At 42.4% G+C, this 21,835-nt stretch overlaps 1 protein-coding gene across 1 annotated transcript in view; it reads right to left on the reverse strand.

The window, feature by feature from the left end:
* The window catches only part of TNFAIP8L3 (TNF alpha induced protein 8 like 3), a 97,526-nt gene extending 91,128 nt beyond the window's left edge, over positions 1-6,398 (reverse strand). The window contains exon 1 of the mRNA XM_030190416.1: positions 6,347-6,398. The gene's annotated coding sequence lies outside the window, so the exon portion shown is untranslated. The remainder of the gene's footprint in view (positions 1-6,346) is intronic.
* Positions 6,399-21,835: the final 15,437 nt, after the last annotated feature.

Below are 21,835 nucleotides of genomic sequence, written 5' to 3' on the forward strand. Positions count from 1 at the left end.
TAGGTGACCGCGGTAGGCGGGGAAAGGGTTGGCGGTAGGCATGGGAGGGTTAACGGCGGTGGGGGGGGGGGGGACGGCGGCCGGAGGGGGTTATAATGTGCCCCCTCACTCTAGCTCCCTGCCCCCCCTACCGCCGAACCTCAGATACGCCCCTGATCTATAGGTCCTGCTCTTTATTTAGATTTTGCTCACCCCTTTTTCAGTAGTAGATCAAGGTGAGTTACATTCAGGTAACTCTGGATCTCTGTCCCAGGAAGGTTCACAATCTAGATTTGTACCTGAGTCAATAGAGAGTTAAGTGACTTGCCCAAGATCACAAGGAGCAGCAGTGGGATTTGAACTGGCCACCTCTGGGTTACAAGACTGGTGCTCTAATCACTAGGCCACTCCTCCACTCCACCACTAGGCCACTCCTCCACCTTTTCTTTCTCTCTTTTTCACTGTTTCTTCACTTTCTTGTCTCTAGGGCCCTTTTACTAAGCTGCAGTAAGCACTAATGCATGCTTACTGCAGGGTAAAAGGTACTACCATGGGGCGTGCTCAGGTATCCCATGGTAGTTTTGTGTTTGGCATGTGTTGCCAACCTGCTAAAAAATAGAAAATATTTTTTAGTGCTGGGGGTGGGGAGTAGGTATGCCCAGTGCTAATTAGTTAGTGCAGATACATCACCACACACTAACTGATTAGTGCATGGCTAGAGCGGGAGCTCTTACCGCCTAGAAAACAGGTGTCACTAAGGGCTTATGCACTAATGGCCATGCACTAATGGGGAAATTAATAGACAATCTGGAGAATGAGGCCAATTTATCACTGCACTAAAAGTGGCCTCTGCATATGGTCCTGTGCTGGGGTTAGCACTGGCCACTTTATAGCACAAATTAGTAAAAGCGACCCTCTATCTTTAAGATATTTTTAGCACAGTAATTTTGTGGATTGGCAGTATATCAAATTCTTGTAAATAAAAATAAAATAAATATTGCACTTGCATTTTGAGTGGGTAATATTTCTGTGCATAAACTGGAGGAGTGGCCTAGTGGTTAGAGCACCAGTCTTGCAATCCAGAGGTGGCCGGTTCAAATCCCACTAGTGTTCTTTGTGATTTTGGGCAAGTCACTTAACCCTCCATTGCCTCACGTACAAACTTAGATTGTGAGCCCTCCTGGGACAGAGAAATATCCAGTGTACCTGAATGTAACTCACCTTGAACTACTACTGAAAAAGGTGTGAGCAAAATCTAAATAAATACATATCATACATAGATATGAAAAGTAAATCAAAGGGTACTGCTGGCCTAATATACCCTCACCTGCAGGGAAACCAGGGCTATGCAAGCTAGCATATCCTTTTAGCCATGTAGAAAATGGCTATTTTCATCCAGACCAATTCACTCCAATTTGGTTTCCTGTTCTACCCAAATAGTTCACACAACTTCATCATTATAGTGTCACTATACTTCAGTCAGCTCAAGACACCTTTCATGTTTGAATCAATAAAACTCAGTATTTCAATCAAAAAACATTATTGGCAAATCTATAAATTAGCACCAAAATTTAGGCAACCCCAATGGCATGCGCTTAGTGCCCATTCTATAATGGCATCTTGGCACCAAGACTACATTATAGAATACTAATGTAAGTTGCTTTGGCGGTGCCTATAGTTAGACGCCAACAGTTACATCAAGCCAATGGCAGTCATTTTTGGCTCTTAAGTATGCCCTGAAATGCATGTAATTTATACTATTCTATAAGTTATGTACATATCTGAGACATGACCATAATCCATTCATGTTTCCATTCCCTCACACTTACCCACTAAGGAAGATATGGCACCTAAAAAAAATTGGGGCTGAAATCAGTGTCGACTAAGCATATTCTCTAATCGGCACCTAGATTTAGGCACAGATTGTAGAATATGCTTAGTTGAAATTTTAGCGCCGATACCTGCGCGCATCCATTTACGCCAATGAAAACCTGGTGTAAATCTCAGCACGTAGATTTAGGCACACAGGGCCATATTCTATAACTAGGTACCTGAATTTTGGAATGGCCATGAAATGCTCATTTCCCCGCCCATAACCACGCCGCTTTTTGCATTCGCGCATTAGAAGTTCGGCGCACACCATTACAGACTATGCTTAGTGAGTTGTGCACCTAAATTCTAATCAGTGATATTTAGTGCTCATTATTACTTGTTAAGTTCTGCTATCAGTGCTCATTAGCTAGTTAAGCCAATTAAGTTGCGTAAGGTATGATAGAATCCGCACCGATTTTGATGCCTAAATCTAAGCGCACTATATAGAATCTGGGGGTAACTGATTTTGGTACATTGTTATAAAACAGTGCTTAGAAGCTACGTGCATAAATGCCAATTAATGGCGCCAATCACACGCATAGGTACAAAATTAAAAATTTATAGAATTACCCTTAATGTAAAAATTTAAATAAACATACTGAAAATGAGTTCTATTAGAGTATTCATTTTACTAGCTGGATGAAATATTGATACTTGCAATTATACAGCACATTTTTATGAAATGAAGGAAAACTAGATATCAACTGAGGCCTATAGCTATCCACCAGGAATCAAACTAGGGAGAATGAATGTGCCTTCCTGCCCTCTTTTTCTCTGTTTTTTTCTAAGCCAGCACACGTTCTCCACATATACTATATCTTGTTTTCATAGGCAGAAAACAAGCAGACATTTCTTATATAAATGTATGGAAATAGAGATTAACAAATATATGGTAACATAATAAATGATGACAGATAAAGACGAGCATGGCCAATCTAGTCTGCCCAGAAAGGTGGCCAGGGTTGTACCTGCAACTCTGTATGAGTTTACCCTCCCTTTGTTTTTAGGGATGTAACTGACATCCAGTGCAGTCTACCCCCCCCCCCCCCACCCCCCTTTTGCCTCTTTTACAAATGTTTTTCAACTATTTAAATGTCTGTATCATAAGCCTCCTGTCCCTCCTTTCCTCTATACTATACATTCGCAAGTCTTCAAATCTCACCTCATATTATCTTCTGGTACAGACCCCATACCATTTTGGTCACTTTCCTCTGAACAGTTTAAAGGGTATTTTTTTTCCTAATGTTCTTAGCAAGGTATGGACTCCAAAACTGAACACACTACTCCATATGCGATCTCACCAATGACTCTTACAGGGGCATGGGCACTATCCTCGCCTTTTTCTCTGCTGGTTATGCCCTTCTCAGTGCAGCCAAGCATCCTTCTGGCCCTGGCCACTGCCTTGTCACACTATTTCACCACCTTCAGATCCTCAGACACTAGAGCCCCAAGGTCTCTTTTTAGGTCTGTGCATATCAGCCTCTCACCATCTATCGCATACAGTTCCTTTGGATTTCTGCACTCTAAATATAACAACCTGTATTTCTTCACATTAAAGCTTAACTGCCACACACTAGCCATGCTTCTATGCCAATATTATAATGGGATCACTTTGAATAAACTGGCTGTTTGATGGTCATTTCATATTAGTGGCTCACGGACTTGGTTTCAGTCCTGGCTGAAAACCTTCCTTTCTCACAGATATTTATTACGCTTGATATTCTTCAATCCTGCATCTATAGGGTGGTTTCTAATTTTTGTAGATCACTTCTCTATACATTCCATTCCCTTCGGGATGTCCACTCTATTGCCAATTCTGTGTCATCTGCAAAAGGGCACACTTTGACTAATCCTTTGATAATATTGCTTACAAATACATTGAACAGAGTTGACCCCTGGATGAATCCCCAAGCTCTCTACTAGTCACCTTTCAACTCTCTACAGTCTATCAGTCAGCTAATTTCCAGTCCAGTATACTACCCTTGGTTCTATCCTCAAGGCACTCAGTTTATTCATAAGCCATCTATGAGGAACAGTATCAAAAGCTGAGCTGAAATCTAAGTAGATTACATCCAGCACATGCCCTCGATCCAGTTCTTTTGCCACCCAGTCAAACAAATCATTGACTTGTCTTTGATAAAGCCATGTGTCCCTTGGATCTTGTAACTCATTGGATTGTGAAAGCTGACTATCCTTTCCTTCCGCAGCATCTTCTTTACCTTTCCGCCTCTGAAAGAAAGCTCCCTGGTCTGTAGTTTTCCAATTTTCTCTGTTACTACCTTTGTGAAGAAAGTCACTTCAGCCTTTCTCCAATCCCGTAGCACTTCTCTGATTTGGGGGGGGGGGGGGGGGGATCTATTAAATACATCATTTAAAGAGCCTGCCAAAACCACTCTAGACTTCCTCACTATCCTGGAATTTATCTTATGTGGTTCCATGCATTTAAAAAAAAAACACAAAAACTTTTTATTGGATTTAACATATTATTTGTTTCACTGTTATTGCCATGCATTCACATGGACTAATAGAGTAACCACACTACCATATCCTTAGAAAAATGTGTATGCAAACTCTAGGTCCATTCAGTGATAAAGTGCCCTCTGCACAAACCAAAATGTATCCATCAGCAGTAACAATGAATGTCTTCTGCGTTACTCTACTCATGCTTTATTTTCTGCACAGGAAATAATGTATGCAGGACTGGAGATTCTTTGAATACCATACAAAAAGAAACACTGAACTGAAGAACAGTCTGGTATAATTCTGTGCTCGGCTAGAGAAAGCCAAGAGCCCTATTGCAGAGCATCTAGGGCAATCCTTAAACCTTAGCTTTTTATTTATTTATTTATTTATTTATTTATTTGTTGCATTTGTATCCCACATTTTCCCACCTATTTGCAGGCTCAATGTGGCTTACAATGGTTCCTTCATGGCATTCGCCATTCCAGAGTAAAAAATACAATTGGTATTACATAAAGAACATGGATAACATAATAGAAATTAAGCAATCAGGTATAGAAGATAACATTCAGGATATAATCTTTACAGGTTGTTGAAACTGTAGCAGATGTGCTGAATGGTCTGCCAATAGTCCTAGTTCTTCTTTCTGCCACCGATAGGCAAACTGTAGGTGCTCATCTAACTTCAGAAAGCACCAAAGATTTGGCAGGCACACCTAGTACCACGCTGGCCAATTAATTTATACAGATCTCTCTCTTCCATCAAAGAGATAGCAAGAGCTGAACCAGTACCTCTAGTATGGATGTCTACAACATGATTGCAGAGAAGTCTTACTATATACTAATTCAGAAGCTAGTTTGGAGAGAAAAGAAGAGGAACAATTTACAGTACATTTTGGACCCTGAGACTTGCTTCACGGGTATTAGGTTTTCTTACCAGAATATTTAGGGGTCCTTTTACTAAGCGGTGGTAAGCACTAACGCATGCTTACCATGCAGGGAAAATGCAGTACTGTGTGGCACGCTCAGGCGTCCTGTGGTAGTGTTGTCATCTGCATATGCTTCCCATGTGCTAAACAATACGTATTTTTTTTAGTGCCGGGAGCATATTAGAGGAATGTAGGCATGCCCAGCGCAAATTGGTTCGTGCAGCTACACTGCCGTGCACCTACCAATTAGCACATGGTTAGCATGTGAGCCCTTTCCACCAACTAAATTGGTGTGGGTTAGGGTTCACAAACTAATTGGGAAATTAGAATGTGGCCATTAATTAAGGAAATGAAAAATGGCCATTTTACGGCTGCACTAAAAGTGGCCTCAGTGCACGGGGAAACCCACACACTAGTCATAGCGCAGCTTAGTAAAAGGGCTCATTAGAAATTTCAAGATCTGAAAAAATAAAAACCCTGAAGTGCTAGGTTATCATAACATCATGCAATAAGCATGCTGTCTAAACATAAGAAATGCATCATAGTGCTGTACAATTCTGTTTTAGTATTCCATTTGAAACTATTCCATAACACCTGCTTATTTGATCCCTTTATAAATATCGAACCTGTCAAGAGAACGAGTTTCTAGTCTTCTTAGCAAGTTAGGGCACTGCGACAGAAGTAGTCCTCCTACAAAGTGCTTTACTCATGCTGTATTAATCAGGCTATAATACACATCGCCGGTATCTAGAAACAATAGTTTGCCAAATAATGTGTTCATAACTAAATATCCTGGCCCTAATAAAACCTGAGCACAGGTACAGCACCTACGTGAAAGCATCATGCACTCTCTGAACTCACTATCTAGTTTTATTCTGCTATTACCATTTCTGGCTCCAAAATTTTTAACACGACTTCAAACCTCCTCACTTGTTTCTGTAACTTATTCAACCTACCAGCATGATACACAGTTTCCCTCCCAACACGCCATAAAGGAGCTAAAAATAAAAGAATACGTGTACAGAATGCCGTGCAAATTGGGCACTCTCTTTCGCTCCTGTGTCCCATGGAAAGTTCTTTCCCTGTCCCATCCCTTCACTTTCCTACCTGGCAAGGACTCTCCCTCGTCTGGTCGCCGGAGTCCGAGTCCATGGTTGCAGACGGGGAGGGGGGGATGGGAAGCGTGAGGGGACGGTTAGGTGGGGGGGGGGGGGGGGAGTGCAGTCGGCTGGGGCGCGCGCTGCGCCCGGGACAAGGTTGGGGCAGGAGATGGGTGCGCTGCTACTCCACTAGCTAGCTCGCGCAGCTAAGCGAACGTCGTCCAGCTGCAGCTCCTGCCCGCTCTGTAGTGCCGCCGCCTCCTCCAGCCCAGCGGCACGTGAGTGAGTCAAGCGAGAGCCAATCAGAGCCCGTCTGCACCTCCCAGCCGGGCTGCGCTTCCCAACTGGCGTGCGAATCCGCGGGAAAGAGCGCTCGAATGGACCGCGGAGCAGCGCGCGTCGGACACTAGGGCGCCCCTGCGATACAGCCTGCAGAGCGCGCTGTTCTCGTCCTTCCCATCACTTCTCGGATATCGGAGCCAACTTTTCTAAAAACGACCGAGAACGTAAAAAAACAAAGCACAATCTATCCCTCCCTGAACACAACGAAATAGTTGTCTGTATAGCACCCAACAGGAGCTTTGCACCTAGCTGGGAGCTGACCATCATTTGCAGGATGCAAGCTTTACAGCATCAGGCGAAGAGGGCATCACGTTTTAATGAGAAAGTAACCGCTAATGCATAGTAACACAGTTCTATCCCGGAGTAAAATTAATTTTTGCTGAATCCTCTCTAGTTTTAGTTTATCCGTATGTTCCATTTCATTCGCAATCTTGGGAATCTATAGTCACGCTCTTGGGAAACAGGCCACTTGTCGTGTCTTTTTGCTTTGAGCATCTATGCGGAGGAATGAGCTATGGGACATTCGAGTTCGATTCACCCCTTGCTTGCCTGTAGCAGGAGATCAAAGAACAAGTTCATATTAATCAAACCCTTCCAAGGGAACAATTTCACTCCTGGATTAGTTATTCCACAGAAGTAATTAATGTTGGATTAAATATGTAGAACTAAGAATAGCCATACTGGGTCAAACCAATGGTCCATTTAGCCCAGTATCCCGTTTTCCAAACAGTGGCCAAGCCAGGTCACAAGTACCTGGCAGAAACCCAAATCGTGGCAACACTCCATACTACAAATCCAAGGGCAAGCAGTTGCTTCCCATGTCTGTCTCAGTAGCAGAATATGAACTTTTCCTCCAGGAATTTGTCCAAACCTTTTTTTAAACCCAGATACACTAATCATTGTTATCACATCCTCTGGCAAAGAGTTCCAGAGCTTAACTCTTCGTTGAGTGAAAAAATATTTCCTCCTATTTGATTTTTTTAAATTTTATTTATTAGAACAATTTACAATAATTCACCAAAGTTAACTTTCTCAAGCAATGTGCCATGATTTACAAAGAAACAAAATATTTAGGGATACTTCCTCCTACTACAAAGATTTTTACAGGCTTTTAGCCCACTAAATTAATTAAACATTAATTGATTTGATTTGATTACTTTATTTTTGTCTATTAGATTGTAAGCTCTTTGAGCAGGGACTGTCTTTCTTCTATGTTTGTGCAGCGCTGCGTACGCCTTGTAGCGCTATAAAAATGCTAAATAGTAGTAGTAGTAGTAGTAGTAGGGAGAGGGACTGATCAATAGACCATACCCGAGAGGAGGTATAAAGAAGGGGGAAAAAACACACACATAGAAGGTCCTGTTAACTGCATCATAACTCTCTATTAAGTCCAAAAGTCATTACAAGTCAGTTTTAGGAACTCTTGCATCCAAGAAGGATCGAAGTTGTGAAGGTTCAAAAAAATGAAAAGTAACATTATCTATCTGTAGTACACATTTACATGGAAACCTTAACTGAAATTTAGCACCCAAATTCAAAGCTTCCTTTCGCATAGACAGAAATTTTTTCCTTCTTTCCTGTGTCCATCTGGAGACATCTGGAAATATCTGAATCTTTTCTCCCATAAAAGAAACTGGAGCAGACTGTTTCAGGTAAAGTCTTAACAAAGCTTCTTTATCTTGAAGAAATACAAAAGAGACCAGTATGGTGGCTCGGAAGTCCACCTCATCTTGTGATCTCTCTAAAAAAGCTGAAACGTTCAAGCTATTAGAAGATGAGACCACCACCATTTGACCGTTCAATCTGGCTTCACGAATAAATGAAGATGGCAAATAATAAAGTTTTTGTATTGGAGGAAACCCGTTTTCAGGATATTGAAGAACTTGTTTAAAACATTTTTGAAATAAATCCCGTGAGGAGCATAATTTAAAAGAAGGAAAGTTTAGTATTGTCAAATTCAATGATCTAGCTCCATTTTCTAAGTTCTCCAACTTACGATGAACTACATCTACATTTTGTTACAATTTGCATTCCACCTCCTTTACTTGGGATAGAGATAATTCATAATCTTTCATATCAGACTCCTGATGGGTTAGTCGAGATTGAAGTGTTTCTATCATTGAGGCATTCAACTTTGAATTGGAAACAAAAGTAAGACAAACCTTATGCAAGGATTCCATAGCCGACCATAAAGACTCCATTGTTACCTTTGCTGGTCTCACCAACGGTTGCAAGGCTACCTCAGAACTAGGCCGCATTTCCCCCCCCCCCCCCCCCCATCAGTGTTCCAGGTGTTGACTCTAGTCCAGACAGATTCAGCCTAACTTCCGAAGAGGTAACTGAGAGGCTCAGATTTTCAGGGGATATCCCCTTCTGAAGCATTGCTATGACATGAGAAGAGCCCTCCTTGGCTCATTCTGAGACCCCAACTTCCAAGGTCTCAACGAGCATTCTTCCCGACATGCTCATTGCTTCTAGAGCCTGCTGGCCTGGACTCCGCGGGCTAAATGAAACCTCACTTTCCTGAATGGGACTTCTCTCTGTGCCGGTCAAAGGAGTGCCCCTAATGCAGTTGGCATTACATACGCTGTAATCGGTAACTGACGAAGAGTAGGGATCGTAGAGGGTAAGGAGGAAACTCTTCTAATCGTTCCCTTTCTCTTTGGCATTATTGGTTCAAGAAATAAATTAAAAGGAAAAAAGAATCCCCAGAGCTCAGCATAGCACGTCTGACCTTGGCGCCATCTTGATCAGTCTCCCCCTCCCTATTTGTTTTAAAAGTATTTCCATGTAACTTCTTCGAGTGTCCCCTAGTCTTTGTACTTTTGGAATGAGTAAAAAAATCAATTTGCTTTTATTCATTGTACACCACTCAGGATTTTGTAGACCTCAATCATATCTCCCCTCGTCCATCTCTTTTCCAAGCTGAAGAGCCCTAACCTCTTTAGTCTTTCCTCATACGAGAGGAGTTCCATCCCCTTTATCATTTTGGTCGCTCTTCTCTGAACCTTTTCTAATTCCGCTATATCTTTTTTGAGATATGGCACCAGAACTGAACACAATACTCAGGGTGAATAGAGATTTTTCCCTTTCACAAAGCTGCGGGAGGGCTAACGCAGGGGTAGTGCATGCCAAATTGGTACTTCCGCCAGGGTAGTGCGTGCACCTGACAGTAATTCCAAGTTTGGTACATGCCGACTCCTGTGGTAGAAAATATTTTTCTATTTTCTATGGCGGATGGGGGGGGGGGGGGGGAGTTCCCAGATTTTCTATGGCAGGGGCGTTCCCGGTGGCAATCGGCAGTCGGCAGTTGTTGCATGCTGCATGGTTACCTCATGGAGAGTGCATGAGCCCTTATCGCTAGGTAAATGGCTTGTGGTAAGGGCTCAGGTCGTAAATAGGCGTGCAATAGTTTTAATTTTAGCGCATGCCCATTTCCCGGCCTATTAAAAAATAGCCTTTTCCCAGCCGTGGTAAAAAGTGGCCCAGCGCACCAAAAAGACGCACCCACACTACCACAGGCCACTTTATACTGTGGTTTTGTAAGAAGGACCCTTAGTAAATAGACACCTTAGAGAATAAGGATTTGTTTGTTATGGAAATAGCAATAATGACTTCTGGTTCAAAATTGAAACACAAGTCTTCCAGCTGGCTTTTCTTCCTGTCTAACATGTGTTTCTGTTGGCTTTGCTTATATTTTCACTATATCGGGTTGTGTTTTTTTTTTTAATTGTGTTTTTATTTCATTGATAGACATCCGTGAGGACACAATATAAGACCTGAAATTAATGTAGTTGTTCATAAGCAATTATTCTTCAGTTGCAGTCACACACTTCCATGTTTGAGTAGATTTGCAGCCATATATTTTGGCATCAGCGGTGCCTAAGGTATGTGGACATGTGCATGTGAAGGCCAATTCTGTAATCTAGGCACCCACATTTATGTTTATGTTTATTTAGAAAAATCAACAACTACACTAATCGAGGTGGACTATACCTAATGTCTCTCTATATTTGATAAATGAAATATATATGAAGAGGCTTTTTAATTCACAACCAATCTAATAAACTCAACACCTGAAAAACTCATTACTATAAATAAATATAGGTGCTCAGAACCCTGTAGTGGTCTCAGCTTACTTAGCTCCAAGAGCTTCAATGGCTGATAACACCAAACTCACTCATTGCACCTCCAAATTTTTCAACAATCTTTCAAACACTTGAAAACTTTACTAGTCAAACAGAAAACAACAATTTTACTTATCTGATTGAGTTCCGGGCACTTGTGTTCTTCTGCATTCTTAGCATCTATATTGAGACCACCACTCAAACCTGTAAATATGCAAAAAGTGTCCAATGTACCAAGTGAAAACAATTTTTGAATGCCAAATTTGTTTCCAATGAATAGTATGCAGAGGAAGAAGGGATCCTTTTACAAGGCTGCAATAAGCACTAATGCATGCTTACTGCAGCTTAAAAGGCTTACCGCAGGATGCGCTTAGGCATCCTGCAGTAAGTCCAAAGTGTATGCATGCTAGCCACATGGTAAAAAATAATTTTTTTTTTTTTTTTTCAGGAGGTGTGTTTGGGGTGGAGAAAGTGTGTGCCGCACATCTATATTATCGTGTACTAATGATCAGAAGCCCCGTGCTGTTCCAAATAGTGGGGAGGAATAGGTAGTGCCCTGTTTACTACTACTTATCATTTCTATAGCGCTACAAGGCATATGCAGCGCTGTACACCATACACAAAAAGACAGTCCCTGCTCAAAGAGCTTACAATCTAGATAAGCATCCATTTGCATGTTCATTGTGTTCAGAGGTGGCGTGCGCATTGTTACACATGGTCACCGGCTCTGATCATCACACAGGAGCAAATGCGGGCACTAGTGCGGCACTATTGGCCTCTAGCACCTGTGTTTGCTTCTGATCATTGGGGTAAAGCACAGGATTACCTCATAAGCCCTTACTGCCTCACACTTGGCTATTAATACCAAAAATAGAAACTCATCTATTTTACTGCTGTGGTACAAATGGCCTTAGCACATGGGAAAAACCCAAGTAAGAGTGCACCTGAGTATGCCCCATGATAGTGAATTTTTCCACACAGTAAGCATTAGTGCTTACCACTGCTTAGTAAAAGGACTCCTTGGGTTTTTTTCTTCCAATTCATAGATGTGTCAAACCTAGAGAACTGAGTTTAGAAAGTTTTACATGACATGTCTTGCTTGTATTTAAAACCTCATTTACTGTATAATGTAAACATTTAATTGGCCTGTATTATTCATTCTACTGTTCTTAACTGCAACATTCTTTTTTTTTTTTTTTTTGTCTTGGTTGTCTTAATTACATGGTAACCATCAATTTCAAGTCCAAAAATTGACTAAATTTTTAGTTCTAAACTAAAAGCAGTCATAGTAGCAGGGCAATGGAACATCTTTCTAGCATGGAACAGCAAAATAAACCAAGTTCTGTCCCTACCCTACCACCCCACCCCCATACCTCTGGTTGCTGATGTTATGTGTGGAAAAAATTTGATAAGACCATGGTCTCTGTGAGCCACCCCATTCCACTGCCTATGCATACCTGCAATTGTTAGGTTTCAGTTCTTAGTAGTCAAAATGGTTCTGTGTGTGTTCCTTCATTTGAAAATGCCTGGTTCTCTATGGACAAGTAGGCTGCATTAGCCACATGTAGCAGATGTCATTCAAGAGACCCTTTGGTTTAGCAAATATTTATGTTTAACTGGAATTGTTGGCATGGTTTTTTTTTTGCAATTAACACATGCTAATTCCTGTGTTAATCACTAATGCGGAATAAGGCAGAGAATGGGTGGACTGGGTAGAGTTAACACGGAGGTAGTTTTTGTGTATTAACTACTAGCATCACAATAATATGTCATATTATTTACTAATTTAAGTGAAAGAAACCAGTATCAAACTCACACAGTACTGAGACACTTCTTAACTTCCCTTATTAACACTTTGCATGTAGGCTTTGAGCAAGGGAAGAAAGCTTTGGCTATCTCTCTTGACCTTAGCTCTGCATTTGATTTGGTAGATCATTCTTCTTCAGGGTCTCTTCTTTGACCTTAGCACATTTGATCTAGTAGATCATACCCTTCTTCAGAGACTCTCTTTTTTTGGCCTTTCAGGTACAATTTTAAGCTGGTTCCAATCCTACCTCTCAAATCATATCTTTGCAGTCAATACTTTTTCCAGCCTCCTCTGTTCCCTACACTCTTCTGTTCGGTGCCCCACAGGGTTCAGTCTTAGCCTCCATCCTCTTTGACATTTTCTTAAGTCATATTTTTACTCTGATTTAAAATTGTAACATTTCTGTTTTTAATTATACAGATGATATTCTTCTTCTATCATTGCATGACCCTGATCATTTAGATCTTTCAAACATTCAATCGTGCTTGGATACTGCTGACAACTGGCTTAATGATAAGCGATTAATTCTGCTAAGACCATGGCTTGTTGGCTGACTAGTCAGCCTTTTGTGTCAAATATATCTCCATTGCTCGCCAACATTACTATTCCTTTAGTGACCTCCTTCAGATATCTTGGTGTCTATTTGGATCAACAATTGCACTTTGATGAACATATTGCAAGTCTCCAGGTCATGCTTTCTTGCCTTTCCTAAGTTTCCGTTTGATTAGGAAGTTCTGTGATCCACCAGCTGCAATATCCATACTTGATTTCACTATTCTGTCTCGTCTTGACTACTGCAATGTGGGTTTTGTAAGTGTTAATTCTAGCCTCTTGAAACGTTTGCAATTCATCCAAAATACTGCTGTTCTCATCATCTCTTATGTAAGCAAATTCGACAGGGTAACTCCTTTATTGATTGAGCAGCATTGACTTCCTATAAAGTATCACATTCATTTTAACATTCTCATTTTATCTCATAAAATTCTTTTTGGGACTACTTTGTCCTGTCTTTCATCTCTTATTACCCCCTATCAACCAACTCTTTGTTTGTGTTCTGCATATAAATCTCATTTTGCATCCTGTTGGTTTTCCAGTGCCAATATGAAATTTTTTTTGTTACATTTGTACCCTGTGCTTTCCCACTCAGGCAGGCTCATGTGGCAATGGAGAGTTAAAGTGACTTGCCCAGAGTCACAAGGAGTTGCCTAGTGCCTGAAGTGGGAATTGAACTCAGTTCCCTCAAGACCAAAGTCCACTACCCTAACCACAGGCACTCCTCTGCTTTTTGCTGGGTAGCTCCACTCCGATGGAATTCTCTCCCAATAGACCTAGGCATGTAACCTTCATAGCTTTAGGTCTGCTTTGAAAACCTATCTTTTTCAACAGGCCGTTGGGGACTTGAGTGGTGCTTGAATCCGGTGGTGGAGGTATCAGTGCACTAAATTGAATTGTAGTGTTTTGATTCTCTCTCCTCTTGATTTCCTTTTCTGTGAAAGATGGTGTTCTTTTCCACTCTAATTGCTGATGTAACCAATTTGAGCATCCTCTCTTTTAGCAGTATATGTGGAGGGGCATTTTCAATATGCTATCTAAATCCGATTTTGGATGTTTGTGAAAAAGCATCCAAAATCTAGTAACGAACAGGCCATTTTTCAAACCAGAAACCAGAAAAATGTCCAACTCCTCCACAAAAGAGTTCCAGAGCTCAACTATATGTAGAGTGAAAAAATATTTCCTCCTATTTGTTTTAAAAGTATTTCCAGCTGTAGGAGTAGTAGGGATGCCAGGTCTCACACTCAAAGAATAGAAAGATTGACAGCCCCTCTCAGGCGCTTCATCTGTTGCAGTGAATATTCTGAAACAGAGTCGGATCCAAAGAATCTTGGCAGTGGTAACAATGGAGCAGCCTGAGTTGCAAAAGACATGCAGGCTGCCAGTGCATGTTTCTTTTCCCTTTTTATGCAGGAGGTGTGCCCTAAGAAAGGAATATGGGCACATTTAGGGGCCCTGTTTTACTAAGTAGGTGCGCTAGTGTTTTTAGCACTCGCTAACGCTAGAGAACACCCATATAGTCCTATGGGTGTCTCTAGCATTAGCGCGTGCTAATTTTAGTGTGCACTAACACGCTAGTGCACCTTAGTAAAAGGACACTTAGAAACTATGGGGCCCTTTTACTAAGCTGCATAAGGGCCTCCGTGTGTACAGCAATGTGCCAAATCGGCGTACTGCCTGGCTAACGTGAGCCGGGTGGTAATTCCAAATCTGGCATGTGCCGAATCCTGCAGTAGAAAATAATTTTCTGCTGTGGACATTTATCTGGCATTAAACAGCAGTTGATGGAGCTGCATGCTTATCACACAGGTATCGTGTGAGACCTTAATGCTAGGTCAATGGGTGGCGTAAGGTCTCAGCTGAAAATGGATGCATGCTGGTTTTAACTTTAGCCCATGTCCATTTTCCAGCCCCTTAAAAAAAGGCCCTTTTTCCTAGAGTGCAGTAAAAAATGGCCCAGCGTGCACCCAAAAGACACGGTCATACTACTGCAGGTCATCTTTACCATAGCTTTGTAAAGGACCCCTTAGACTGTTATTGCTGCTGCTGCTGCTGCTTGCACTAAGGTAGGCCAGCGAGGGGCATTCCGAGCAGCCGCACATAACATGGCGGCTGCTGCCTGGCAGCTCCTGAGCCAGAGCGACCCTTCCTTTCTGACTTCCCCATCGGTGATTGAGATGACGCAGCAGGAAACCCGCTTGCCATTGGTTAGGAAGCCGGAATGGGAAGGGGTACAGGGGAACGCATAAAAGCTGCCAACAGGGGCTAGGGAGCCTCTTGTTGGCAGCGAGTGGTGTGGGAGTTCCCAAAACCTGTCTCATGTTTGGTCTGTGAGTGCACTAGGGGCAAAGCGAGGGCGGGAGCCTATGTTACTACTGCCATCAAGCCTTGAGGAAGCCCCTGAATTGGTTAGAGTATCTGTATAGGGCAGATTAAAGAGCGTGTAAGGGATGTTTTTGAGTTCTGCTAGCAGTGCTCTTTGGTTGGCAGAGGTTGGACTTCTTACCACTTCATGTATGGGCAAAGACACACATGCCTACAGATCAATGGATAGACAGATGGACCTAGGCTTGACTGCAGGCTGACTTGTTTTGTTTTATTTATTTATTTTTTTACTTTACTTATCAATTTGATTGCTCTCCCCTTGAAATATTGAAGGTGAGGCATTGTTATAATCAAATGACAACATTTCTTAAAAGCATGATAACAATATAAAAGAAAATGATACAACAGAGAGTGGGGTTAAATGGGCAGTATTCACAATGGAGAAGAGTAGTTAGTGGGGTTCCTCAGGGGTCTGTGCTAGGACCGCTGCTTTTTAATATATTTATAAATGATTTAGAGATGGGAGTAACTAGTGAGGTAATTAAATTTGCTGATGACACAAAGTTATTCAAAGTCGTTAACTCGCAACAGGATTGTGAAAAATTACAGAAGGACCTTATGAGACTGGGAGACTGGGCGGCTAAATGGCAGATGACGTTTAATGTGAGCAAGTGCAAGATGATGCATGTGGGAAAAAAGAACCTGAATTATAGCTACGTCATGCAAGGTTCCACGTTAGGAGTTACGGACCAAGAAAGGGATCTGGATGTTGTCGATAATACACTGAAACCTTCTGCTCAGTGTGCTGCTGCGGCTCGGAAAGTGAATAGAATGTTGGGTATTATTAGGAAAGGTATGGAAAACAGGTGTGAGGATGTTATAATGCCGTTATATCGCTCCATGGTGCGACCGCACCTTGAGTATTGTGTTCAATTCTGGTCGCCGCATCTCAAGAAAGATATAGTGGAATTGGAAAAGGTGCAGCGAAGGGCGACTAAAATGATAGCGGGGATGGGACGACTTCCCTATGAAGAAAGACTAAGGAGACTAGGGCTTTTCAGTTTGGAGAAGAGACGGCTGAGGGGAGACATGATAGAGGTATATAAAATAATGAGTGGAGTGGAACAGGTGGATGTGAAGCGTCTGTTCACGCTTTCCAAAAATACTAGGACTAGGGTGCATGTGATGAAACTACAGTGTAGTAAATTTAAAGCAAATCGGAGAAAATTTTTCTTCACCCAACGCGTAATTAAACTCTGGAATTCGTTGCCGGAGAACGTGGTGAAGGCGGTTAGCTTGGCAGAGTTTAAAAGGGGGTTAGACGGTTTCCTAAAGGACAAGTCCATAAACCGCTACTAAATGGACTTGGGAAAAATCCACAATTCCAGGAATAACATGTATAGAATGTTTGTACGTTTGGGAAGTTTGCCAGGTGCCCTTGTCCTGGATTGGCCGCTGTTGTGGACAGGATGCTGGGCTCGATGGACCCTTGGTCTTTTCCCAGTGTGGCATTACTTATGTACTTATGTACTTATAAACAACACCAAACACTCACCTAAGTCCATCAACAACAACATATATCTCCAGAACATATATCAACTAAAAGCCCAATCTTGATGAAAGATTCACATTTTCATTTTTTTTCCTAACACGTAAACAAATATGTTCACTTCTGAAATCCAGTGGAATTGATTTTCAAAGTACCACTGCAAAATAACTGAATGCTATTGTGCTCATTTTCGAAAGAGAAGGACGTCCATCTTTCGACATAAATCAGAAGATGGATGTCCTTCTCACAGGGACGTCCAAATCGGTATAATTGAAACCCGATTTAGGACGTCCACAACTGCACTCTGTCGCAAGGATGGCCAAGTTCAAGGGGGCGTGTTGGAGGCGTAGCGAAGGAGGGACTTGGGCATGCCTAACACGTGACGTCAATTCAGGAGATGGATACAGCAGGAGCACGAATGCTTCAAGGCTTCACTTTCACGGAGTCAGCTTCAGAACGTTGGAGGTGCTTTTTATTATATAGGATACTTCAGGTGTACTGGTCTCTATTGATTGAATGAACATAGTTTTTCATGAGTTTTCTATGACATATCTCATTTAACTTCTTTGTAGAGATATACATTCATTAGAACACATTCAGGGGCCCTTTTTCTAAGCTGCACTATGTTTAGCGCGTGTTTCCTCACATGCTGAGGCCGCTTTTAGCACAGCTGTAAAATGGCTGCATTTTAATTTTTCCCTTTAATGGCCAGGTGCTAAAGGGCTCACATGCTAACCATGTGCTAATCAGTTGGCATGTGGCAATGTAGCTGCGCTAACCAATTAGCACTAGACACGTCTACTCTCCACCCCTAAACACGCTGGGGAAGCATGCTCAGATGCCTGAATTATCCCAGGGCACCTGAGCACATCCCATGGTAGTGCATTTTGGCATGCAGGAAACACAAGGCAGTGCTTACCACCGTTTAGTAAAAGGACCCTCAGTTCGTTAAGACTATGCAGATTATTTTTTTTTTAATTAACCCAAATGTTGGGAACAAACTGATAAAATTCATAAAAATCAGGGGAACAGCCCCATTTTCCAAATAAAAACTGGAAATTGTTTGCCTGTGCACAACCCTACTTCTGAAGTGCAAATATCTCACTATATAGAACTTTTCACTAATGAGGTTCTAAATATTTCAGGCTGTATTAAATATTGGCAGACAGCGCTTTATGCATGTAGAACTCTAACTTATCTAGACAGATTGACTAATATTAGGGCTTTTGCCAAGGAAAACATCCTTTTTTTAATTTAGTAAAACTTAAACATACACATTGTAAGAACACCTTACAATGCCTTACTGGCAACATATACAGTCCAGCACTACAAAAGAAAATAGATAAGGACAAAAGGCAGAACACCTGTCAACACTGCTGATTGTAACCCTGCTAGTCCACTACAAGAAGAAGAAAGGCTATTAATAGTAATTACAGAAAAACGATTATCTACTATAATAAAACTCACCCTCAACGTTCTGAGGACACTGACGTCAGTGAAGCCAAGCCCTGACTTCCTTCAAAAACGTTCGAAGGTTCGTGGTGGTGAAGCCACCAAAATCGCTCCAGGCCCCGCCCTCGAGGGCGGAGCAATGGCAGAACAACGAAGGGGTTGGCAGGGAGGGAGGTGGGGGGGGGGAATCGCTCCGGGCCCCGCCCTCGCGTCAAACGTCATGACGTGGGGCGGAGCAATGGCAGAACAACGAAGGGGTTGGCCAGGGAGGGGGGGGGGGTGTTGGCGACGAAAACCTTGCTAGCGCCCGTTTCATTTGCTCTGAAATGGGCCTCTTTTACTAGTATTACATAAAAAGAAAATGTCATCACTCCTTATACTCTTGACGTTTAAACATTTGAAAGGTATTAATCCGCAAAAAACCTTCCGGAGATGGGAAGACGGTAGAACTAGAAGACATGAATTGAGGTTGAAGGGGGGCAGTCTCAAGAATAATGTCAGGAAGTAGTTTTTCACGGAGAGGGTGGTGGATATGTGGAATGCTTTCTTGCGGGAGGTGGTGGAGATGAAAACGGTAATGGAATTCAAAGATGGGTGGGATAAACACAAAGTAATCCTGTTTAGAAGGAATGGATCCACGGAATCTTAGCGGAGATTGGGTAATTGGGAAGCAAAACTGATGCTGGGCAGACTTTTACGGTCTACTCCCTGATCATGATTGAATAGATAGGGATGGCCTGGAGTGTAACTTTTAAGGGGCTTCGACATTAGCTTCACAACTTTTAGTTCAACAGTGCTGGGCAGACTTCTACTTTTTCTGTGCCCTGAGAATGGCAAGGACAAATCAAACTCGGGTATACACATAAGTATCACATACCTTGTAAAATGAGTTTATCTCATTTGGCAGACTGGATGAACAGTACAGGTCTTTATCTGCCGTCATTTACTATGTTCTTGCTTACACTCTCCATTCTGCAAAGGATTGTAGGTTGGTTATTATTCCCCCAGTTTTGCAGTTTTGCATGCCTGGAGTTTATGAGGCATGCTGCCTATTTCTTCATAATTCTGTCACTTTGGAATGCACTTCTATCAGCCCTTCAGTTAAAGTCTTCCTATACCTGATTTCAGGCAGTCTTAAAAACCCAGCTTTCTATTCAAGCATTCAACATCAGTTCTGTCTTTCCATCCAGTTTTCAAGGATTTACTGTTTCTTTCCATCATCATAGAAAGTTAAAGGAAGTTAATCAACTAGCTGTGGTGAAATGTAAAAACATAATTATCCAGCTGGAGGTGTCATATGTCACTGCCCTGTGTTCACCAAACCTTCCCATGCAATGGTTTGATTTGGAAATGCTTTCGGTTGCTGTGATTTGAAATTGTGTGTAGGAGTAGAACTGTGCTACAGTATATGTAACCTAAGAGACCAGATGAAATTAGGTTGCTAGGAAACCACAGATATACTGTATACCTAAACACTTTTTTTATTGCCTTCTAGAACTCCTCTGTGTCCAAACTTAGGGGTCCTTTTACAAAGGCACGTTGAAACATGGCTTGCAGTAGGGTAGGCGTGGGAGTTGGGCGCGCGCCGATCCATTTTTCAGTGCGCCTGTAAAAAGGGCCTTTAAAACTTTTTTGCCAAAAATGGATGTGCACAAAAGTGAAAGTTGCTGCACGTCCATTTTGGGTCTGCAAGCTTACCGCCAGCCATTGACTTAGCGGTAAACACTCATGCGGTAACTGGGCGATAATGACCTATGCGTGCCAAATGCCACTTGCAGGCTTATTTTTGAAAGAGAAAGGCGCCATTTTTGACACAATCGCAAGATGGGCGTCCTTCTCACAGGGTCGCCGAAATTGGCATAATTGAAAGTCGATTTTGGACATCCTCAACTGCTTTCCATCGTGGGGAAGACCAAAGTTCACGAGGGCGTGGTGGAAGCATAGTGAAGGCGGGACTGGGGCGTGCTTAACATATGGGCGTCCTCAGCCGATAATGGAAAAAAGAAGGGCGTCCCTGACGAACACTTGGACAGCTTTACTTGGTCCTTTTTTTTTACGACCAAGCCACAAAAATGTGCCCTAAATGACTAGATGACCACCGGAGGGAATCGGGGTTGACCTCCCCTTACTCCCCCAGTGGTGACTAACCCTTCCTACCTTAAAAAAAAAACAATTTAAAATATTTTTTCCAGCCTCTATGCCAGCCTCAAATATCATACCCAGCTCCATGACAGCAGTATGCAGGTTCCTGGAGCAGTTTTAGTGGGTACTGCAGTGCACTTCAGGCAGGCGGACCCAGGCCCATCCCCCCTACCTGTTACACTTGTGGTGGTAAATGTGAGCCCTCCAAAACCCACCAGAAACCCACTGTACCCACATCTAAGTGCCCCCCTTCATCCCTAAGGGCTATGGTAGTGGTGTACAGTTGTGGAGAGTGGGTTTTGGGGGCTCAGCACACAAGGTAAGGGAGCTATGAACCTGGGAGCTTTTTCTGAAGTCCACTGCAGTGCCCCCTAGGGTGTCCGGTTGGTGTCCTGGCATGTGAGGGGCCCCAGTGCACTATGAATGCTGGTTCCTCCCATGACCAAATGGCTTGGATTTGGTCGTTTCTGAGATGGGCATTATCGCCGAAAATCGGGGACGACCATCTCTAAGGACGACCATCTCTAAGGTCAACCTAAATGTTGAGATTTGGGCGTCCCCGACCATATTATCGAAATGAAAGATGGACACCCATATTGTTTCGATAACATGAGTTTCCCTGCCCCTTCGCAGGGATGTCCTGCGAGGATGTCCTCAGGAAATCTTGGGCCCCCCGTTCAATTATGACCCTCTTGGTGCAGGTCCAATACATGCGTCGAAAAATAAAAATTATTTTTTGGATGTGCACATTGGGCGCACGTAGACGCTTATGCGGCTTAGTAAAAGGGCCCCTTAGGTTGTGAGCCCTCCAGGAACAGGGACATAGGTGGTCGGTGGCCCAAGTGTTTGGGGAGGCTAAAGGGAGTGGGGTTAGGGGTGGGACTTACATCCATAATTGTTTGACAACACACAGAAAGAAAATATGTACAAATAAAATAGTCACAATTAATACCTTTTATTAAATGTAGATATTAGATATGTATCATATGTCAAAAAATAAAGTGGTTGCTGAAGGCATATACTAACCAATGTATACTATTCAAAAATGTTATCAATTGTTAAACACTGCTATTTCCATCCATGGAAAATCCCAAAATGAAATGGCCAATTAGTGAAGTAACATCCGGCGACTAGACATATAGGTACTGAAGTATTGCCATACTGGGACAGACCAAAGGTCCATCAAGCCCAGCATCATGT

This window comes from Microcaecilia unicolor, chromosome 1 (genome assembly GCF_901765095.1).
Source record: "Microcaecilia unicolor chromosome 1, aMicUni1.1, whole genome shotgun sequence".
In the NCBI taxonomy this organism is placed as follows: domain Eukaryota; kingdom Metazoa; phylum Chordata; class Amphibia; order Gymnophiona; family Siphonopidae; genus Microcaecilia; species Microcaecilia unicolor.